Source organism: Aptenodytes patagonicus, chromosome 4, assembly GCF_965638725.1.
Source record: "Aptenodytes patagonicus chromosome 4, bAptPat1.pri.cur, whole genome shotgun sequence".
In the NCBI taxonomy this organism is placed as follows: Eukaryota; Metazoa; Chordata; class Aves; order Sphenisciformes; family Spheniscidae; genus Aptenodytes; species Aptenodytes patagonicus.
In genome coordinates, this window is record NC_134952.1 from 81036666 (window position 1) to 81062038 (window position 25373).

A 25373-nucleotide genomic window follows, 5' to 3' on the forward strand; every position below is an offset into this window, starting at 1 on the left:
CAAATTCATAAAGATAATCCACACTGCTGACATAGCAAAACCAAATGCCTAACACAGAGATTTGTTTATGATTCATGGGAATGTATATGTATTTGCTCTAAACTCTTATCCCAATTCCTTTGACATAGTCTTAGAAAGTACAGTTAAACAGATGATCATGCACATCAAATCTGTTTTCACTAGACATACCAGACATAGTAATGTCTGTCTGTGGGCCACTGTTTAAGAAGAAATTTGCTCTGAAATATGGGTTTAGACATGGGACCTCTAGTTTGTTATCCCCTTTCCCAATAGGCCGGTAGAAAATGATGTCAAAATAATAAAGTGCCTATAAAGGTGGCGGTAGAATGAGACAGCAGTCTGTATTTAGCTCTGCAAAATTATAAGATGGCACCAGTGAAGCATGGGTTGACACTTGCTGACATTTTATTTAACTGAAAACAAGATTACTGGCACTGAGCAGAAGCGGATGTGAGAGTCATGGAGGATTTGCAGAAATATAGAGATGTGGATAAGGCCAAACAAAAGTATTATTTAGTGTCCCAGAAGATGCCAGCTCCACAAGAAAATGACACCGAACACATCTATGATGAGACTGTGTGACTGTGACATGCAGTTTTGTCTCAAAAGACCTTTGCTTCAGGTTTATGAGGTTGTCAGCCCCAATGGACATCTACCGAAGAAAACTACAGCTCCACAATGAAAGGCAGAGATAATGGCTACAAAAAGTGAGGAAAGTAGCAGTCAGGCAGGAGGAGTTACTGTCCAATTAAACAGATTTACAGAATACTAATATCAGAAAGGAGACTATCAAGTCCAAAAACCAGTGCAAGTCACTAAGAATATTTATTTTACATCATTTAGCATTTTGCTTATTAGGCTAGCTGTAAGTATGTAACATTTGCTGTCATATGTGTTTGAGAAAATTTATTATGAAAAGTGACTTTTAATTGGTAATTCAGAGGCAGTGGGAACTCAGATGCTGAATACAGTAGACAAATTGCAAGCACTTTGTCTCAGAGAGTACGTCTTTGCAGTCAAACAACACCTATATCCTTGGTCCCCGTATTGTGCACGTTTTCTCTGCAGTAACTCAGTTTCCTCAAAAGCAAAACCTCCACGTGATTCTGAGAAAATTTCATTTAAGGCCCCCAAAGAAACCAGCTGGACAGCTTCCAGAGAAGGAGCCAGGAAGCAAAGCTGATGGAAAGTGTCCCCTCACCAGCCTTGCCTGGCTGGGCGGCGTGTGTGTCCCTGCGATCCTCAGCACAGGCGGGTAATCTGCAGCAGTCCTCAGCTCCCATGAGACAGCGGGGCTCACTCTCAAAAGGCAGGATAGACAAGACCACACCGAGTTTGTCTTCCTCTGCCTCTCAGTGTGGTCTATCCCAACCGGATAGTACTGGCCTCTTTTTATGTTTTTAATTTGAATTTTGCTGAAAAAATGTATCTTTTCTTTTGTTGCTAACATCATCCTCAACACAAGAATAATGGACACTGAATATTAGAAACCATATTTTACAAGTTCTATTTTATAACCATATAACGATATGCAGACCTAGTTTTACTTTCTTATATGAGACCCTGGCTGAGCACATTTAACCCCATGCATATGAGGAAGCTTCTTGATTTCAATAGCATTAATAACTGTCTAATGGCACACATCAGTTGTACAAAAGTGCTTAGTCTGAACTGAGTTTGAAAATAAAATGTTAGCGGGACAAAACACTTTCTTTATTACTAATTAATTTTTGTAGCTTCACTAGACAATTCTTGGCCCTGTTAATTGCACTAAAAAGTATCTCTTCTTTATGCTAGAAAAATCTCTTTTATGATGGCAAACTGGGATTTTTGAATAATCAAACTAAGGAAGAGAGAAAAAGAATATTATATTAATGGAAAAAGGTGAATGATTTTGTTAAAATTAATGTACTTTTTACAGAATTTGAATTAAGCTATTTTTACTCTGATTTTCTTCAATGCAGTACAATCTGGTAAGCAAGTACCCCATCTCTCTTTTTTTTTTTTTGTGTTGAATAATCCATGACCATGTATGTAAAAATAACTTGGCATAAAAATAACTGAGTAAATTTCTTACTGACATTTGTATAAAAACCTTTAACCTAAAAGTGATGTTATAATTGCTTCCTATCATAGCAAGTGTCTAGGTTTTCTAGTCTTCACTGAAAATCTGATCAATGAATAAATGAATAAACGAATAATATAAAGATAAAGATAAACTTAGTTATTTACTGATATTTCTGTGTTGAAATTCTATATTCTGGAGATTTTTTTATTTATGACAATTCGACCTTTATTTTATAGGCTAAGACACTGAGGTTTGTTATCTCTAGGCCCAGTTTAACTGAATCCTAAAAACAGTGTAGACACATCTTCATTTACTGCCTTGGCCTGCAGACCTCATGGTGCCTCATAAAAAAATCACAAGATTTTAAAGTCAAATGAATAGGCTTAATTTATATTCTACCCACTAATCAAATCACAGCAGAAGAATGATAAAATGTGGGATTCTCAGTAATTTCTTGTAAAGTAAATAGGATACTTCTACATTTTCATGTTTCTAATGATTAAAGAAAAAAGGGTGGACAGGACTTGTCAGCCTTGAAAAAGTAGATATACTTGGATTTAGCTGTACTGTTGTCCCGGATGTCCTACACTCTACTAGTCAGTCTTCTAAGATAAAACTGATTAAAAACCAGTGCAGTCAGAGGATATCTGATATGACTTGTAAGCAGCCTGTTACTTTTGTGCTTAATAGTCCAAACACTATGAAAAGCAGAGAACAGAAATTCTGGATTTAAACTATTGTATAAGCAGTTATCCAGCAGTAGTAGCAGCAGCAGTTTCTGTTGTTGTAGTACTTGTGGTACTTGTAGTAGCAGCAGTATTTACCTCTTTGGAACATTAGAGACAAGGTAAGGAGATGAAATCTAAATTAGGAACCCTTATAAAACTCGATTTATATCTGAAATTTTGTATCCTAGATCCATCCTTTCATATGTTGTAGCCTTGTCTGTTGGCAGAGAACCAACTCTGCTATTTCTCTTTACCTGTCCACGTTCCCTTGCTAGGATTGCCTTGGTATGCAACGTACCTCACAAAGTGATGGGATAGCGTAAAGATTTCAAATTCAGGATCATATAAGGAAAGACTTCACAAAACCCTCATCAAATCCTTCAGAAATTATGATTTTGATCCATGAGGTGCATGTACACACCCCCAACTCCTCTCTTGACCACAGATGTAGAGGACTTAAGGACTCCTTCTGTCACTGAATTGAATACAGCTTCCATCAAATACTAAATGCAAAGTTTTCACACAGATTATATTTTTTGCAAGGGTTCATCTATAATAATGGGAATTGCCATGTTGCTAGGTTTCCATTCTCTCTTCCATGCAATTGTAAGTCAAATTATTGCTTTCTGTAAAAAGTTATAATTGTTATAATCAAATATAATTTATAACTTATGCTAGGTGGCATGATGTTACATCGGAACCACTCTCAAAGCTACAATAAACTCTTTTGGTGGTGCTTTTCTTACGAAGTCTGATTTTCATCGCGTTTCTGATTTATTCATTAGTGTTTATCCAAACTTCAGATGCATTTGTGCGTAAATATAATTAAAACATGGTTATTCTATATTGAGAAATACGAAGGTAATTAGTAACGTAATGAATTGAAGGTCAGAGCAATCACGCACATTTTTACTTAGTTTGTACTTATGATTGTAAGTATCTTTGCACATGTACTATTTCCTTACTGCTTTGGCACACTGGCTTACAAAATTTCCATTATTCCCCATTTTCAACTTCAAATCCCATTCTAATAGGTTATCATAGCATTTCTATTTCCACTACTGGGAAACTGCTAAATATTTGAAGCATAAAGGGCTTTTTATATGGAGTAAAACTGTTGTCTGTCTAGGTCCATATTTCCTGTGTTGCAAACTCTCTCAATTTATCTTTTCTTATATATCCAAAATCTGAATTCATGTGAATAACAATATTCATTCTCAAAGGAAACCTCTTTAACCCCCTAATTTAAAAGGGTACACTGGACACATGATTTCAGGAGTTTCTAAAACCTAAGTGAAAACTGGAAGAATCCAAACTGTTATTACTTAAAAACAAAAACAAACCCAAAAATATCTTTAGCCTACTTACTTTTTTTTTTTAAGTTACAGTACATGGCTTTGAAACAAGCTGTACATTTTTTTTTTCCAGTACATACCACACAATTTGTCTTTTATTTGTAAATTTCTTATTTCTAATCGTCATGGTTTAACCCCAGCCAGCAACTAAGCCCCACCCAGCCGCTCGCTCACTCCCCCCTGGTGGGATGGGGGAGAGAATCGGAACAGTAAAAGCGAGAAAACTTGTGGGTTGAGTTATAGACAGTTTAACAGGGAAAGCAAAAGCCACACGCGCAGGCAAAGCAAAACAAGGAATTCGTTCACTTCTTCCCACCGGCAGGCAGGTGTTCAGCCATCTCCAGGAAAGCAGGGCTCCATCACGTGTAACCGTGACTTGGGAAGTCACCGGAACGCCATCACTCTGAATGTTCCCCCCTTCCTCCTTCTTCCCCCAGCTTTATATGCTGAGCATGACGCCATATGGTGTGGGATATCCCTTGGGTCAGTTGGGGTCAGCTATCCCGGCCGTGTCCCCTCCCAGCTTCTTGTGCCCCCCCAGCCTGCTCACTGGTGGGGTGGGGTGAGGAGCAGAAAAGGCCTTGACTCTGTGTCAGCACTGCTCAGCAGTAACGAAAACATCCCTGTGTTATCAACGCTGTTTCCAGCACCAATCCCAAACACAGCCCCATACTAGCTACTATGAAGAAAATTAACTCTATCCCAGTCAAAACCAGGACACTAATAAAACAAATTGCTATGATCATCAGGTTACAAGCTCTGCTTTTGGAAAAAGATTTTTCCTTATCGGAGAAAATTCTAGGAATATTTTTATGCAGCTCAATATAGAAATATCACTGATGTCCTGGAAAATGTAGTGTATTGCACACAGTAGAAATCTATTTTTTCAGATTACATGGCATTACGAAAAAAACCAGCATTCATAAGCATTTAAAAGCTAGTATCTGTTAAAGCATGCTTTCAGTTCAGCTGTCTAAATTAAGTTAAAATTATGCTTGCAGGTAAATGTTTATACCTAATATTTTCATATCAAAATAATAGTTCCCACAATATTGTTTCAAAGTCTAGAGCTATGGTTTCTGAACAAGAATGTTTCATAACGTAATGTGGTAACTGTAATAAACTAATGTTCTTCTAAATGTTAGAGCAATATTAATGGATGAAATCTTTTGGATGGACAACTGGAAAAAAAACCCAACAGACAAATGATAGTCAACTTTTTTTTTCTACACAACGAAGTGTCTACTTCTAAGACTGCTTGCATGGAAACTGTATAAGAAAATTTGAGATAGTGAATTTGTAGGAGAAGTGTAGCATACCCTGCTCATACATATATGCATATAACTGTAATATAAAATATTGTATACTAAATATTATTAATATATTCAATATGTAATATATTTTAGAGTAAGTTGAATATATTTTCTTGTTAAATAAATCTATTTCCTCTTGTAATTTCTTCTGAAATTCACTGCTGCTCAAAGTTTCTTCTAAAAAAGTATTTCTGTTTCATCAAACTGGACCGTAATTTGGCTGCAAAAACATAACTATAGATTTTTTTGGGAAATATATAGGCACGTAGGTGGTGACTAGGGCCTGAGGCTTGATGAATAGTAAACACTGTAGTAAACAGGAAAATCCCCATTGCCTCTCCTTTTAAATAAGTTTGTATGTGTGTGTCTTCCTTAACCATTCTCCTAGCCCTTGCAGTCCTTTCTGCGGTGTTCTTCTGTCCCTTATGTGAATCTAGGTGTTGCATATTTGACTTTTTTATTTTGGGTTGTTCAATCTGTTTTCAGCAGGATATATATCTTTCAGGCTTTTCTCTGATGAGAAATATAAAAAATGTGATGGTGATGAACTTCATGAGGAAAAGTGGTTTCTATTTACATTAACAGCATATTACAGGTGGAAAAATAAGGGAAAAAACCCCTGCTTTTAGAACAATTCAAAGTCAGGTTGTTTTTTAACATTGACATTGATGTAAACCAGAAGGATAATGCTGACATTACATAATCTGTTCTCTGCTCTCTTGTTCTACTCCCCAAGAAAAAACTCAACCAGAGAAGAGTGCCTTATGTACAGCGGTATGCCAGAGCATCCTATATTTTCTTTCTTATCAAAGCAAGCTAGAAATAGAACATGTACCTTAGGAAAACAATACAGTTGGACTTTTTTTTTGGTGGGTGGCAAAGAAGTAAGGCAATAGGACCTAGTCCAAAACTCCAATATAAATATGAATTAAGTTATCATGTGACACTTGGTCCACAAAATCAAAGAATGGCTGAGGTTGGAAGGCACCTCTGGAGGTCATCTGGTCCACATCACCTGCTCAAGCAGGGCCACCTACAGCAGGCTGCCCAGGATCATGTCCAGATGGCTTCTGAACATCTCCAAGGATGGAGAATCCACCACCTCTCTGGGCAACCGCTCCCAGTGCTCAGTCACCCTCACAGTGAAAAAGTGTTTCCTGCTGTTCAGAGGGGACCTCCCGTGTTTCAGTTTGTGCCCGTTGCCTCTGGTCCTGGCACTGAGCACCACTGAAAAGAGTCTGACTCGATCTTCTTTACACCCTCCTTTCAGGTATTTATATATATTGATAAGATCCCCCATTTTTGGCAATCAATAGTTGGAACTACACAAATTTTTTTTTTTTTTTTTAAGAAGCATGGAACATTTGACGGGCTGCCTAATTCTCCTTTATGAATATTAATGAATTGATTGAATAGGGATGCATGGTCTGAGGGGGACTGCCAGAGTTACCTTGCTTCAGTTTCAGTCCAGTTTCTGCACATCTGATAATTACCGAGTGAATCACTAAGTCCGCATGATTTAATCAAGAAAGACTGTTAATTTAGTCTTCTCATGCTGTGTTACTTAGTGGGTTTAAAGGCTAGTGCAATAAACAGACTTGTAAGTTGAGTTTCTTTTATTAGAACTACCAGGTCATTTTTCTCCTAGTTCACCTCATAACAAATACAATCCCTGAAAATAAACGTCCAATTTTTCAAATTGGTGGTTGTATTCTATCACATCTCGTATCATCAAGAAACCCCCTGTGTTAGAAAGTTGGTAATAATTAATATGCAATTATTATATTGTAAATTTCATGGTACCTATATTGCCTTCTACATTAGCACCAGAAAAAGAACAGATGTTTATGTTACTACAGCTGAAAGCTGTGTTGCTCAATGAACAACAAAAAGCAAAGTCATTATACTACAATCCTTAATGTATAATACAAATAAAGCATTACAGAAGTAAAAATTGTTTGGAATCTAAATATCACGTTATATTTTTACTGCAGTCCAGAACAGTAAATGCTACAGCAACACCATCTTTAAGGTGCGTAAGCAGCCCAGTTAGCAGAGGCCCTGCTACCCAAATTTTTGCCCTACACAGCTTGAAAGAGAGGCATATTGTTCCTAGTGCAAATAACACAGATTTATAACTATATATTCTAATCTTAGGAGGTCTAGCATGGATATGAATGTTTGCATAGGCCTGACTAGAGCAACTTATTAGCAATTTTTTAAGGCAGAGATGGTTTCAAGACAGGAAAAGCATAGTTGTCAAGAACAAGGTATTTTTATAATAACTTAAAAATAATAAAGAAGCAATTAGGAACACAGCAAAGCATTTGTTCAAAATGTTTCACCTTCCACAAGAACAACTAGACTTTCTCTCTGCTTTGCTCCCCCAGCAAACAACAAAAACATATTCAAAAATCATTCCTTTTAATCCTTTTAAATGCCGAACTCTAAGAATGCACAATCTGTAAAACATAGAGGGAAACAGATTTACTCTTAAAAGTTAATTTAATTCTGGTAAACCATCCATTCCATCTGTCAGCAGGAATATAGTGTTCTGTGATACCACAAAAAGGCGTAAAAAGTAAAATATGCTCTTGAAAATTACATTAAGCTGATGCTTGAAAGGTGAAATTGCCTCCAGCTGTGTGTGATGCTTGAGTAATCAGGCTCTATGGTACCTACTCCAAACCCAGACGGAAAGACAGAGCTTTGCAAGTGACCTGCCCACTGTGAAGAGGTCTGAATTCACATACAGATGAATCCTGCTGGTCCTTTTTTGGTGCATGCACTTTACCAAGTGGTGCAAAGATGCAAGAGACTGGAGTTTGGTCTGGTGCTCCATTTTGGAACGGTAATCACAATGCATGTTTACTGACAATGAAATTCACTTGGTTGCTTCTCTTGAACACTCACTGATGATCTGAACCTAGTACACGACACAAGCCTTTCATTACTAACAGGACCCCACCCATGCCCAGGGAACACCCTGCTGGAGGACCTTATTTCCACCCTGTGATTGGGGTGCTCTAGATGATGCTGGAGGACAGGACTTCCACCTTGACTTCATTGGGAAGGAAATAGCTTTACGTGTACCCGTGGTATATTCTAGTGCACACAACATGACTCTGAACTATAAACGCAAGTGGATTTAACACCTAAAAAGAGCATTGCAAAGTGTTAAACTGCTAGTTTAGATACACCTATTGTACTCTCTCACATTAATCTACGTAGAGGTAATTTTGGCAGCACGTAGAAAATGCAACTATTCAGTTGTGTAGGTATGTGGTATTCAGTAGTTAAGTACGTAAAATTAATGCTGGATGGAAAGATTTGGGGTTTGATGTTTTCTGATAAAAACTTTATTTATAAAGAACATAAATAAAATATAATTCTTGTAAACTTGCTAGAAATCCAATGAGAGAGAGATTTTCTGTTTGCTATTGCAGATATCTTTTCAGTGAACAAACTAAATCCAGAATACACTTTACTTATACAAAGGATCATGCTACAGTGTGTACGAATGTCTCTTTGGTGTGCATAAAACAATGTGTTAGTCACTTGCTTCTGAGATTCAGACAAGAAAAATTCATCAGATTACAGTTTTGCCTGCAGCTTGTGTTATGGCCAATGACTGATATTTCTACTGAAAAAGGAAAATTACTTTTTACACTGAACAGGAATATGATGCTTATGTAACACATAATTTATACATGGTTTCATCCAATCCACAATCTTACAACAGTATACAATTGTTTGGAAAGGTGTTTAAAAAAGTTATGAAATAATTTTTGGAAATGATAAAAACACCCTGCAAGATTTTCAGCCTATTATTGTTCTACATTAGTGGTCCTATGCCTCAGTATGTGTGCCACTGTGATTTATGCCAGACATGTCCTCCTTGAAAAATCTGTAATCTCAGTGGTTAAGAAAAACTGAGTTCATAAATTGGGAACTTGACTACAGAGAGATTTGGGTAAGATTTCTATAACCAAGCGATTTAGCACTTTTGCCCCACTGCTTTCTGAGTATCTACATGTCTTTTGCAAATGGAACTTAACTACATTAGAACACTAATTTCTCAAAGGTATCATGGGAATTATAAAAATAAGGAGCAAAACTTGGATCTCCTGCAACTCAATCAGTTCCCTGTCAACCCCATGTTTGCTAGTGAATGAGAACCAAAAGATGAAAGAAACTAGCACTTATGAATATAACTGCAATGAGGACAAACATAAGAATTAAATAAATTGCAGATATAGTGAAAACTAGGTTGCATTTTTTGAATTATTTTTTATCATCTAAAAGTTTTAGTAGCAATCGAAATAAAGAAATAAAAGTTTACACTGTTTTTTACTTTGTATGAACTGTTTCATTGATTGTAGGGCTCTAGAAATGAAAAATTAGTTTGTTCACTGTAACGCTTTCAATGAATCATGTTTAAGGTGACACTGTGCTATTATACTACAAAGTCATGTAGTAGAGAAACATAATGACCTCTCTTGTAATCTTAGAGTTTTCAATGGAGTATCCTCATACAGCAGTAATTTGATATTTTGCAGTTTAAAAATGTAATTGAAAGCATTTTTATTGGATACATTCTCATTATATAGCCACACAGCCTTCATTTGATAAAGGTGTTTAACAGCAGACTGAAAATGAATGATCAGTTAGAAGGGAAAAAAACACTGATGAAATGGGAAAATGAAAAGCTTGGAAAAATTTTAATCACTGTGAATTTTGAGATAATGACATTGCTCTTCAAGGTATTCTGATTTTTTCTTTCTCTGTATTACATTAAATGCTTCACTGCAATCTTGCAAGGTTTTCCTAGAATTTAACCTGGCAATTCACTGAACCCACACTGAAACAACAGCACTGTAGCACTGTCTCACTTTCCCTATGTGCTACCAGCTTTCTCCTTTTCCATATCTGTTTTCATTCACTAACTGCTCATTTGACACCACAGCCTTCATGTCAATTCTGAGGAGCTTTATGAAGTACTTACAAACAACAAGTAAAACTTTAGCTGTCTTTCTGTTTTGACAGTCTTTGCATCTCTTACCTCTCCTTGTAATTTTTTCTTCATGCTTTTCAGCTTTCCTGACCAAAGGACCTGGCACCCCCTTTACGCTTCAAACTCACATGAAGGAAGTGGAAGTTAGGTGTTCTGTAATTAAGGATGATGTGCATTTCAAATTCAAGAAATTGGCCTAATGTCATAAGAACTGGCTGGATTTCACAACTGGTTATGTACTGTGATCCATTTACGTAACGTCAAATAGAACAGAATTATGCCACTAATTCAAAATAGAAAACTCTTAAACCGTGTATTTTTCTAGTAGAGTAACAAACTACCATAGATAAAAGCCTACAAGAGCTACAGATTAGGAGACCCATGATGCTTCATTTTTTTCTAAACTGTTCCTAGGCCAAGACTTTTTTTTCCACACTAAAGCAAGCCATAGGAATTTTGAATTCTTATTTTGCTAATCTCTAAACTCTAAATCTCCCTCAATTTTGCTAATTTGTTTCAGCAGTTCCCAAGAGACCATTCTGATTTCCACAGGTATGCTTTTATACTCATTGATTCAGAGAAAATAGACAGAAAAGATATAAAACCAAACAGCTTATAATAGAAAAGTAACTTTTGTTTCTACAATTAAGGACAACCTTCTCTCCCTTAGCAATAAACTACATTTAGATTTTGTCAGTAATTGGCAAACGAATGAGCAAACAAAATCTACACATTTTTCTCTTGAAGTTTCATGTCTTATCTGTTCTAGAATACCTCTATCTGTCTTATTTGATACAGTGATAATGAACAGATTTAGGGTGCTGGGAAGCAGAAGGAAAAAAACCCCATTTCTCAAATAGAAATTCTTCTGCTTATTTGAGCAACAGAAATGTAGACAATGCCTCAATCTTGGTTTCAAATTTAGTTAGATTTTTACAATACATATAACTTTCTCTGATGCACTTCTCCTTTTTCTCTTATTCCCTGAAATTATTGTAGTCACCCACTGCCATTTCAGTCTTCTGTGATCTAAATGTTTCTACTTTGTACTCCTTTTTCATTTGATCTATGTATATTTTTTCCTTCACTTTCTTCACTACAGTGTCATGGCTTAGACTGGAACTCTAAAGAGGTCTTCAGAAATGCCTTATCAGTAAACTGTATATCCCTGCCAATTTCATTAATGGACACAACTGTCAAATATTAATTTTCCTATTATATTTCTTTCTGATGTTTCAAATAGTAAAGAATATAATCCAATTTATCTATTTATTTCAGGGTTTTAAAGCAGAAAAAGTAGTATTAAATAATTCATGATGACCACCTTTGAAATTACAAAAAACAAGATGCACATCTTCTAACAAGGTTCTTTTTTGTTTTTTAATGGTTCATTTAAGGGAGGAGAAATAAAGTAATAACATTAGCTAGCTATAGAAAACACAGCATTGGAGGATACAACTGCACAAATAATACCATACAATGGTCTTCATCCTAAGTGCTTCATATTACCTTTCAGAATATGTAGATGAATTTAGATTAGTAATCAAGACAACAGGTCAGAACCTCCTACTTAAATAATGTCTGTGACATTATTATGGAGGGTTACTACTGACTCATTTAAGTGTTTGCTGGCTCAAACAGCCAGATTATAGATTTCACTTATACACCAGGGCTCCTGGAGATCCTAATGCAGAAGATGATGCCTCAAATGTTATTCAAATCTGCATCTGTGCTGGTTTTGGATGAGATAGAGTCAGTTTTCTTCACAGACACTAGGATGGGGCTGTGTTTGGGATTGGTGCTGGAAACAGCGTTGATAACACAGGGACGTTTTAGTTACTGCTGAGCAGCGCTGACACAGAGTCAAGGCCTTTTCTGCTCCTCACCCCACCCCACCAGCGAGCAGGCTGGGGGGGCACAAGAAGCTGGGAGGGGACACGGCCGGGATAGCTGACCCCAACTGACCCAAGGGATATCCCACACCATATGGCGTCATGTTCAGCACATAAAGCTGGGGGAAGAAGGAGGAAGGGGGGAACATTCAGAGTGATGGCATTCCAGTGACTTCCCAAGTCACGGTTACACGTGATGGAGCCCTGCTTTCCTGGAGATGGCTGAACACCTGCCTGCCGGTGGGAAGGAGTGAACGAATTCCTTGTTTTGCTTTGCTTGTGTGCGTGGCTTTTGCTTTCCCTATTAAACTGTCTTTATCTCAACCCACAAGTTTTCTCGCTTTTACTGTTCCGATTCTCTCTCCCATCCCACCGGGGGGGAGTGAGCGAGTGGCTGTGTGGTGCTTAGTTGCCATTACATGTCACATGTAATTTTAACAATTCTCTGGAAAGGAAATAATGAAGGATTCAGAAACAGTCTCAAGATAATGGAATATAAAAATAACATATTATGGATCTTGAAATCCTGTGTTTGAGAAACAGAATTCATGCCATAATTCTAAGAAGCAGTATCTGGTATCTAACTTCACCAAATTCTGCCTGATCTTCTTTGATTTTTTTATTAAAGATTTTTGCTAATAATGGAATACATTTGAATATAAGAAAACGGGGGGAAACAAGGAAAAGGTAAAGCAGGAGAGGGCAAAAAAGCCTTTGGTAGTTACTGAAAGAGAAAAAAAGAGAAAATAGAAGAGAAGTAGATTTAAACTTTGAAAAAACCTGATTTTTAAAATGTATTTTGCCAACTAATTCTCTTGGCAACAGCTTTCCAGGAAATAGTGTTGACATAAACTAACAGATGAGAATAAACAGTCTGAGCAGTCTGCTACTGCTCGTCTGATGGCTTTGATGGAACAGGTCAGTGTGAGGAGGAAGATGGCAACTGAAATAATGTCTGGAGACCACATGAAACAGCAATGAAAGATGATGATTGCTAAGGAAGATTTAGGAGATTTCTACCTCTATTTGAGAATCTTAAGAATTAATCTGTTATTAAAAACCTATGTGTGGTTCTTATTTTGTTTTCACAGTGGAAAATGACTTGCTGCAATGCCCTCAAACCAATGATAGGCCAGTAAGGAAAAGGATTTTTGGCCAAGGTTAATTAAAATGATCTTATCCAACGCATGCCAGACTTGTCAAAAGGAACAAGTATGATATATTTTCTCTATGCATACACAATTTATATGCAGTTCTTCTTTACGTGAGGAACAAGGCTGATGTTGCCTGTACAGATTAGACTCATTGCCCATGAATAAATCTATTGTGCATTGCTAAGAACTGCAATATGTCCCATGCATTGATCAACACCATTCCAGGTAATGTATGTTCAATAAATACATGTTGTGTCAAATTTATAGTGATGGGTTGCGTATAGAATTATCCAGCAATTGTGGATGTCTGGTAAATTCAAATGATCAGATAGTATAAGAAAAGTGGTAGTCTAATACCCAACATTTGGGGATGCCAAGTCTACCATCTTCTTTCTGTGCAATTGGTGCAAACTCCTTTTTAGGAAGATTCACAATTAAAAATAAATCTACTTCTGTTTATTTTTTGGGGGGTTGGATCTCTGTTATATTCTAAGAAATGTGTTTAAGTTTGGGAATATTAAGTTGCCTATAAAATGTTCACAGCTGAAATCAAATACTCATATCACACCCAAAATTATCAGATAATATTAATTAAATCTTGCTCTTCTAATAATTTCTTTTGCTTTAATGTTCACATACTGATTAATTCATTTTAAAGCATGGCCCCATTTCCGTATGAATTTATTCATTGGCCCTACAGAGTCAAAAGAAAACAGAAGTGGATCATTATTTCTGATACGTATAACATCTGTTCGTTTCGCACGTAGATTTGACTGTGGTATTTTTCAAAAATATACCTGTAGCATTTTACAAGTAATATTTTATATTAGTTTAATTTTAATTAGATGCCTTCCCATATGGCTACAGACTTTAGATATGACTACTCTGTGTACTGTTTAAATTAACAAGAAAGCTGCAAGTGTTGTATTTTTTTAGTCAATAAAAGTCATCCTACTCCAATAATTGTAAAAAATCCCTAACACATCTGAATTCTGTGTTTGAGATCCTTAATACCCATCTTACTGGTGATGCTAATGCATCTAAATAAATTTCTATCAAATTCAGCCCTTAACTAATTTCTCTCATGCCACTGCGCTTTCCTAATAACACTTCTTTTGATTAGTGCCATAAAAATTACAGTAACATGAATCACATTCAAAATAGCACACATTTCTAGCTAAAACTTTCAAAAGAATTTTGATGGAACGTGTATATCTAGTTCTCTTGGCTTTTATGAAAATCCAATTCCTTATATTCAGCTATAGTCACAGTCTAAAGTTTTTGTATTTGCATTCACAAATATTACATGCTTACCCAGTTTATATGATTTTAAAAAATACTCCTACTAGGTATCCCTCTTCATCAAATACTTCCAACACTAACAAAATTTCTCCAGTGCTCTTCAAAGAAAAAAGCAGTCTGTCTGCAAACATCTGGCAGTTCTCCCATTGCTAAACCCCAAACTGAATGGAAGGAAGAAATGGAAGAAATGTCTTGTCTTGCCCATGACAGAATTAATTGTAATCTGATTATTGTCAGGAATATTTTTTCACCTCAAGTTACAAAGATAGTTCTTAGGAACACACTGGTAGAGTGCATCACATTCTTTTGTAAGTTGCACAAAGTTTCCAAAAGTTAGATATTCCTGCAATACATGTGTGTTTCATCTTAAGGGGAACTTCTATCTAATGTAAGGACACATTCTGAGCTGGTGGAAGATATTTCCCTTATATACAGCAAGTATTTCTGTAACTCTTCTTTAAATCACTGCTGACCACTAAGCAGAATTACAGAAAACATTTTGCTTAATAATTTTTTTACATATCAAGCAAAAAAAATCAAAATACTTTCTCAATTACAACACCCCTCAGAAGTTCTTGTTTGAGTATGGCATTCATAAAAAATCACTCATATAAGAGCCCAGTTTTGAGTCTGAGGGACTTTTTATTAGACTATTACAGAAGCCCTACAGATGCCACATGAGAGATGTCCCAGAAACCTGCATATAAATGCCTGAACAGCTGAGCTCTCTGAGTAATTGCTGCATAATTGCCGGTGCAATTATGTAGGTGCAATTATGCAGACTTGCCCTTGACATCAGCCCAGATAGAGCCAACACTTGAGCTTTAAGATTAGATTGGCAAGCAAAAGCTGTGGTACAATGGAAGATGTGCCCTTTCTCATTGGAAAAAGAGATTTTAAATGACTCGTCTTGAAGACCCAGCCAACACACCAGTGACCCTTACACACCTAGCACTTGTTATGAAAAGAAAAAAGATGTACTGAGTTAGGAAAGTGGGCACATATCGGATGACCCCACAGTTGATAGTGTGCATCAAAAGTGCTCATAGCCTGACCCGTATTGTAAGACTTGGCTGAGGGCTGTGGAAGACGCGCCATGCAATAATTGCCACATAGTGACCTCTCACTTGTTTTGTGAAGAAGAGGCTTCTTTGCTTGACACTTCTCCAGCATTTGCTAATACCTGCATTGTACCTTTGGCTTTTTTCTAGACTGAAGAATGGGCTCATGAGTGTTTCCTAAATGGCTGATAGCTCATAATTGGGATAACTTTCGTTAGGCTTTCAGAAAGATTCTCAACAGAATCCACAATGGGAGAAGAGAAAGAACTAAGAGCTTCTCTCCTTCCTTCTGCTTAACCCCCTCACTAGGCAACATGTACTACTTTCAAAATATGTATGCATATGTTCATACTCTTACAGGTACCTTTTAGTGTATGAATGAGACGCATACTTGGGCATTTTGATGAGTAAATTGCTAATTGTTTTAGTGAATGAAAATCTCCTATTGTACTGAATAAACCGATATATGTGCACACATATTTGTAATACGGCACTTATAATACAGTACTTTCATTCAGTAAAATGACTTTTACTGCACCTGCTTCTAATTTCTATTCTTAAATCTAGAGACAGCTACAGAAATTAACTGATTCAGTAGACACAATAAAGCATTTCAATCTGCAGCATTAATTTATCAGCATAACCACTGCTGAAATCCAGCTTGGCTATCCTGACTTTCTTTCCAAATATATATTAAAAATATATATATATTAAAAATATATATAAAAATATATAAATATATAAATTTTCTAAATATACTCACCCTGATTTTCCCCTCTGAGATATTTCAAATGATACCTTCTCCCTTTTCAAAAAGATATCTTAGTAAATGCAGAAAGTGAAAGAGATGTAGACTATTTTAAAAGACTTTATCTGAATTCAGAGAATATTGCTGAGTGTCTAGGAGAAATCATTAAGAAGAAGGTTTATTCAATTATGGGGTATTTTCTGTTTAGAAAAAGAAATCCTCAGGACGTGAGGTGACAGTGGTCCTGTAGCAGCATTATCAGTATACTTTCAACAACAGTTTTATGGATATATGTTCTTCTTGCAGCTTCTACTTTCTATTACTATGCACTGTTTGCCTCCCTAATCTGCTGCAAGGCAGAGAAAATGCAGTGACAAATGGTACACACCGTCATAAATGTAAGCAGAGTCTGACAAGAATACTCTCTGAAGTCAGTGGTATAAGTTATACTTTTTCTATAGAGATAAAGTCTTAGCATACGATACAATGTCCTCCTCTCTGTGCAGGTCCATGATGTTCAATAAATAAGAAGGCAAATTTTCTCAGTCAGAGACATAAAAATAGTATGTTGCACCTATGCAAGGAGCAAATGATTTTTTGAAAAATTGGGCTCTTAAATTGTATTATGTATAACAGTTCTTACCATCGTAGTTCATCCATCCAGATAAAATGGTACCTATTTCCTCTTTAAATGTCAAATATGTAATATATATTTTGAAATAGAAAGGATACCTTAGGGTACATGCTAATGTACTCCCTTCAATTACATTTTATGATTATGACCTTTATTCCAACAATAATTTAATGTTTTAATTAAATTTGCAACCATTTTCATTGCTGCAAGATGTCCTTCATCTCTCTGTACTGTAATTTAATGAAGTGATTTTCAATCACAATCAGCAATATCTAACAATAAAACTTAATACCATTTTTCAGGAGTCTAAGAGGATCTTTCATGTTTTAAAACAAACTTCATATCAATGCCATAGCAAGGAATAATTCTATCCTTTACTGTAACCAAAGAATACAGATTTTAAGTTTTGTCAGCCAGTTCCTGAGATGTGGAATATTAAGTATTTCTTCCAAAAAAGAGTTCTAATAAAAAGGTCCTTAATTAAGAAAGAGAGAAGAAAAAAAAAGGAATGAAACTGTTCCAAATATGATAGCACCTTGGAAAAGAATGTCTGTTGGTAATGACCACGTCTCTTAATTTTGATTTACAACATTTTTCTCATTAAAAATCAAAATTCAGATGCAGGTTACTGAATTCAGTGTTGATATACTTTTAACACTTCAAATTGTCAAAAATTCATTTGCTGGGAAAATATCCATTGACATTTGAAGTAATAATTATATTTGAACATCTTCTGACAATATTATGATATGTCTTACCGTAGATATTCATGAAAGGAGTGACTTATACAATGCAGAAGACTTCTGGAAATGGACTACAGCAGAACAGATAATTGAAGCCAAAGGATCAATATTAGGATAATGGATATCCAAAGTAATGTTGATGCATTGAACCAAACAAAATGTTTTAATAAGAAAACATAAATATTAATATTTTCTTGAAAAGCCACAAAGACAGAGGATACCATAGCTATGACTTGATTATTTATTTCAGCTGCTCTGGGAATTGAAAGAGGAATCTTAATCAGCTGTATTTATGAGAACTACAGCTGACTGGGAATTTCTCTGCAAGGCATTGTTTGGTCACCCAAACTTTTAAAATAGATCTGAAGCAACCATGTTATTTGATGGTTTCCTCTTATAATGAAAGGCTTATTGTTGCATCAATTCATATTCAATCTGACATTTTCTATGATGAAATGGCTTTGAAAAATGGTGAGAGATTCTTTCATCTCTAGAATACATTACTTGTACACCTTCCAAAAATTTTCAAAATAGCTAGTTTCTTTTGAAAACATCAGTCTAGCTTTTATTCTTTGCAGCAATTTCTAACAGACTTCATTCTTTACTTCTTGTTTCTATAAAGATGATTTTTTTCGAACAGGCTTATGTTGCCTACAATAATAGGAAACAAAGGTGTACAGGAAAGGGGAAAAGAACACCAGGAGAAAAATGGTCAGAATATTTAATTGGGAAGAATAAGATAAACTACTGCTATATCTTCTTCATAGAACAGCAGCAACTCATGAATTCTGCATGTTTTTGCATATAAGGGGGTAAGCGGAGCAGAAGAAACAGAAAAACCATTAGTACCATTAATCATTAACCATGATTAAGTCATCATCTTAGAAAAAAAGAAAGATTTTTGGTTTCTTTCTTGTACATAAATGTGAAGGTTCTTGGAAGCACATAATAGTCTTCTCCCCTTTTTGTGGTGTTGTATGAAGAATGCATGAAGGGAAAAGTAAGAATATTTAGAAGCTCAGCTCTTTTTTAAATAGGAAAATGCATTGCCTTGAAAATAAAAAATCAGGTGAAAAGCAAAATATTCAGAACACTTAAATCTGAGGAAATGTTGACAGGGTCTGATAACACCAATTTTTAAATAACAATCATAATGCCAGTGCTGAAGCCAAACCTTACAGAAGCTGGTTTCAGTTCCACCTAGGTCTATATATCAGGGCACAAGAAGAGGTCTAGGGTTGGGCCTGTAGATGGATTCAGGCTTGATAGTGGTCAAAATCACCTGAAAGTAGCTAAATTAAAGAATTCTAGCAGTTTGCATTAGTAAGATGAAAGATGAAGTTTTTCTGAAGCAAGGCAGAGAACTGAAGTGCTGAATGGAAATGAGAAGAGTTTCCACAGAAAGGAAGGTCTAAAGCAAGGAAAGTAGTGGTACACATGATGATGGTAAAAAATCTGGGTTGTAGTGGAGATGAACAGAACTGAAGCACAATCTCTATACTGATAAAGAAGCCTGAAGAGATGCCAAGAAACAACAACCAGATTTTGAGAAAATATAATGACCCGTGTAATGCAATGAGCCCTATATGATGTCAAGTATTATTTTTTTCTGCATTCTTTTAAGCTTTATGTAGAATGAAGGTACCTTCTACTATGGATCTCTCATATCCCTATATCTTGGAAGGCAGTAAGTAAATTTTATTAGTTACATCAGTGTAGTTTGAGTTTGCACAACAATGATATGCTATGTGAACCTCTGGTGTGAATTTATACAAATAGACCTACCTGGGTAAAAAGACAGAAGCCTAGAAATGACTTAATTCAGTCCTATCTTCTGCAGACCAAAAGCAATCAGGAACATATCCAAACAGAGTCATCACTTTCTGAATGTTCTCTATTCATCCCATGTGGTCATTGGTTTCAGTGCAATTATTATTTCCAGCCATAACTTTGTAATGAATGAACAGGATTAATTGCTGTTGTGCTCTAACGGTTTCAACTATGCTCAAAATTCTCTCCTGTCTCTTGGCAGAAGTTGAATGTCTTGCTTGCAAATGGTTTTGAGGTGCATTTATATTTGTTACCAAATGTTCTTCACAGAGAATTCAGTCTGTTTAGCAAGGTTTTTTCCCCCCCTTTTCTGCTGCTTCTTAATTTTAAAATGTATATAGGTCTCAATCTGAGACTCCTTTAGTTAAGAACTTGAGTGATTCATTGACTCTGTCTAACCTGAGCTGCTTGTCTTTTCTCTCTCTTCTAATTTCATGAGATGTGAGTCCTATTTTTGACAAAACAGCATGACATTTTTCTGGACAGACTCAAATAGTAGTTTGCCTGGCCATGTGCTTAATTTGATTATTTTTTCTGCAAGCAATAGACATTATTTTTGTCCTAATGGTAGACTTTATTTTTTATTTCTGCTGGCTCTAGTTGTGAAATCCTCCAGAGAACTATTTACATAAGACAAAAACTGATTCTTAGAAAATATATCAGAAATGCACACGTAAGGAGAATACATAATCTAGTGTATGAAAAGGATAAAATACATTATCTACTTTATATCAGTGAAGCATAGGGCAGCTATTTGTTTGGAAATATGTAGCACAGTTGTTGAAGTATTAATTCGTAAGACATTGAGTTAAATACAGCTGAAAGAGAGAAACTGAGTCACTGAGAGACCCAGCTTCTGCAGGTTTCTACAGAACAGGTCAGGTTCACAACAGTAACAGAGTCATCAGACTTCCCACACAGCATTCAAGATTATACAGGATTTATGCCCCCCTTTCATTTACTATTGATTCTGCTCTCACACTTTGGCAATATGTTTACTGACCATAACTTGGGCTATAATAGTGCTTTCTCTTTCCAAATGTAACTTAACAGTCGGTTTGGCCATTGGACTTGCCACAAATTTGAATGCAATATCCACTTTCAAATAGTATTCTGGCAATCAAACTATTGTATTTAAAGTATCCATCTGTATCTGTCAGTTTAGAATTAGTCACTGACCTCTGCACTAAAAGCCTCATTTAGCAAAATCATCAGTATTTCTTGAAAAGTTCAATTTCAAAAAAACACAGAACAAACGAAATCATAAGCCTGATTCCTGCTAGGATGCTGATTGTTGAAAAACAGCCTTAGTGGTTTTATTTAGTTATTGATGTGTGATTTAGAAGGTGGGTAAAAATAGTCCAAAATATTTACCATTAAAGGCCTTATCTACCATATATTTCCACACCTCAGTTTTTCTATATCTGAAATGGTAAAATTAATGGAGTTGCAATGGTTTAGAGTATTCCACTCCCTGGGTGAGCTAAAATGATCAGAGTGTTTGCTTTAAGGAGTACAGAGATTACTACAAGTTGTGAGAAACTTCTGGGCGGATCTCCCACAGCTGAGATGAGATCTTTTACTTTCTCTTGAACTCTGGCCATGAATATAGGCATTATTGTCTGAGATTAAATCAGAAGTAGAAACACCCTGTAATATTCCAAGCTGTTTCAAGTATAAGGGTGTCAATAAGTTGTTGATTCTGAATTTGAAGATGAAAGAAAGCACTTCAACAAATTAAGAAGTAGTTCAGGAATCCAAAGAAGGTTTAAATGTGAACACATATTATTACTAAATTCTGTGCCAAAGAGTGGCCTTGGAAAATGAGCTTTACAAAATGCATGAGATCCACCATAGCAGTATACAGATGATACAGAGGGACACTCCCAGGAAGAAAACAAATTATTTAACTTGCAATTATAAAATGTAAATGTGTTTTTACCCTCTATTGTAAAAGAATCTGCAGGTGAAAAAAGTGTTTTGGAACTGCGTTAACAGTAAAAAATGATAAAAACACCATATAGCTGTCCCTCCAGAAATATTTATTCTAAATTAAAATGTCAGGAGTCTTTGTAGCTGACTTTAGAATAGCGGCATCTCAAATTGGTGTTCTCAACTCATAGCAACACCACTGACTTGCCTTCACCCTGATTGCTTATGCTGAATTTAATAAAAGATCACTGCGATGGAGTTCAAGGTTTCACTAAGAAGCACCTGGGAGTCATGCCTATTTTAAGGTTGTTTGTATATATAGTATGGCTGTGCATATCCTTGTACAGGGTCCCCTGAAGACAAATTTCTATTAGGGGCTTAATGACTTGCAGACAATATTAAGAGTTTAATAATAGCATTTTCAAACTCTCTGACTCTTACTAAGAGACAGATATATTAGGATAATAGAAGGAAGACACAGCAAAGGAAGTGGTATGCCCTACCTTTTTCTTACCTACTGTAGAGCTTATATAACAATTTTTATGATCCTATTAAAGGCATGAGGTCCTGGATGTAGGACAAATTAAATCACTGTCTTTTCAGGGAATGTTCTTTCTCTTCTTCTTGGTGTGGTGTGGCCCCTTTTGAAGAAATGTAGCTTAAAAATCAATTGGGGTTCTTGTTAGGCAGTTTGGTATAATAGATAAAAATACTGAAATGACAGTTAAGTAGGGGTCTATCATGAACTGATAGTTTCTGTGCAAAGTTTAATGTAAATGTTAGTTTCAATTCACGCTTTTCAATTTTTATTTTTTTCCCCCAACAGAAACCTAGGTTTGAGCATGGAATTTCAAGTCTTTCACTGTAAAATCCAAATCCCTGAAATGTTAAATGTGTTTGGTTTGCACTGACATAAAAATCTAGGGTAGAGGTGTGGGGACTATACCAAATATGCTTTTTCTTTATAATGTTTAAACTTGCTGTTATGGCATACGCTTGTATATCAGAAATTCTTAATTAAACATTTCTGTGCTGATGCATAAGCATTATTACTCCCAGAAGAGTAGAAATGTTTCAACTATACCAGACATTACAGAAATTAAGAAGATCCACAAAATGTGTTTCTTTTGAACATAACAGTATCCACTATTCATACATAATCGGCAAACCTGGTCAATGTTACATTTATCCAACAGAGTTATTGTCAAGGAGTGAAAAGGAAATTTTGAAAGAGTGAACTTCATGTTCAAGAATCATGCTCACAGCCTGCCTTCTGCTCTAAGTCAAGTTTTTACACTAGGAACTTATGGGTTACCCTTCAAAATTAAGGTCAAGCTAATTAATTTAGAGCATTCATATACGCATTTTATGACAACCAAATTCATACTAAATGAGTTCATAATGATTAATATTATTACTATAATATCAGGAAAATTAAACATGATAGGGCCATTATTTTAAGACTTGGTCCAGTTTAGATCTACTTCACAGTATGAGAGCATGTGCTTCCGAGCTAAAAATACAGTTGATCAGTAGAAGCAATGTATTTTGTGAGGAGTTGTACTTAAACTCTTAGATATTTATAAATAGCAAAAAGTGTCTGAAGCTCAGTAAGTTTTCTGCTCTTTGTAGTAACCTCTTTTTAACAGGTAAACTTGAAAATCCTAATCTCAGTCTCTTCTTGTACAGGTTTCTTACAACTGAAATTTATTTATTGATTTTGGTAGAGTTGCTTCTCACCTAACTGGGGGTAGAATAAAGTTTATGGTTTGCATTTAAAATTGCACTCGTACTGAAACAGAATTAGCTTATTTTCTCCTTTATCTGCTTTGAGCAAATCTGTGGGACAGATTTTCATCTCTTGCACTTTTGAAATACTTCTGTTGATACTGAGGGAAATATTCAGAATCGATCCTATTGCTTCTGAACCATAATGATAAAACAATTACACCCTCAGCCCCACCAAATTTTAATTAGGATAGTGGTATTAGAGTCTGTAATAATAACTCGTTGTTGGCATCAAATAATAAAAAAGATCCATTAATTTGTTTTATAGTCTTTCTCTGTTTTACCATAGATAAAGTAAAAGAACAGCTTTGGGCTATCATTAATTTTAAACACTTGATGGAATGCTTTAAACTAACCAACTTTAAATTCAATTATTTCTTTTCCTTGAAGTACTGGATGACCTAAAACTTCATTTTCACAGTAGGAAACCACAGCTTTTTTTTGAAGCATGTGTGCATTTTTTACTATAATGCTTTCTCTGCCCATTTACATGCATTTTTAAGTACTTTCATTTTTCTACATTTTCAGTGCAGTGGCTGTTTGAATCCCACTTTTCCAAGACAGCTTCTTTTTACAGCATGTCTTGCTTTTATATGACATCTGACATTCTAGAAGCAAGCGTATCCTACATATGTATTACCAAGACATATTTTTAGCTGAGAACTGTTGAACCCTTCCTTCACTTTTTTCTCTTCTGAGCAACAGCAAAAATGTCCACTTTTCTGTAGATCCACAATTTACAGTATTTGATTAATGTTTTATATTAGACTGATGATGATAATGATATATATATAGTCAAATTCCTTGAAATTCTCTTCCTTCATCATATTTCTATACAAAGTTATTACACGTTTAGGAATTTTAGGGATTGAAGGAACCTTTATAATAATAGCCTGACCTATGTAATACATCAGAAAGACTCCCTTTCAGTAACTGCTGCATCAAGCGCAGAAAGTATTTGAATTTGATCGTATCTTCTAGAAAAAGAAGAACTTTTGATTTAAAATTTTTATAAGAAACTCACTACCTCATTTGATAATTTTTTACTAATGACTAATTATTCCAGGGGTAGAGCCTATATCCTACTCATAAATCCTCCACAAATGCACTGCTTTTCACATCTGCCCTGTAAATGCAATATACAGTCTACTTTCTAGATGCATGATCTTACCAATGTGGAAGTAACTTCATGAACTTATTTTCCCCATTCATCCAGACTGGGATCTGTCTGATGCAAATCAGATGGAAATCTGAGTAACCCAGCATTTAAGATCATTCCCAACATCAGCTTCGTCTAGTTGGTTAGCTCAGGGTCACGAGAAGTATGCTCATCATTAGCATGCACTTGTTTATCATGATGGCTATTTTGTGTCCTGTTTTGGAGGGACTACCTTTTCCCATCCAGGGTACAGCAAATTTGCACATAAAATGAGATTTAATTTCTGAAAGGGTTCATTGCAATAAAATATATTTAGGAATTTTGCATACGCAACCAGATTGTATACAAGTCATTATCCTTGACGTTGACTGAAAATATAACTCTAATAGTTTTGATGTGTTATTTTAAAGAATTAGCTTCAAAAATCTGAGAAGACTATTCAATGTTTTTGATAACCAGAGATATTTTATGCCTCACTTTTTAAAAATAGATTTAGTAAAATCAGCGATGTATAAAACATTTACTAGAAATCTGTCTGCAAAGTATTGGTATCGATGCCAATATCCATGCACAAAACTGAAAGCATATCTTTTTCTGTTTCTGCCAACAAGCTATTTTTCAGACAAAATTT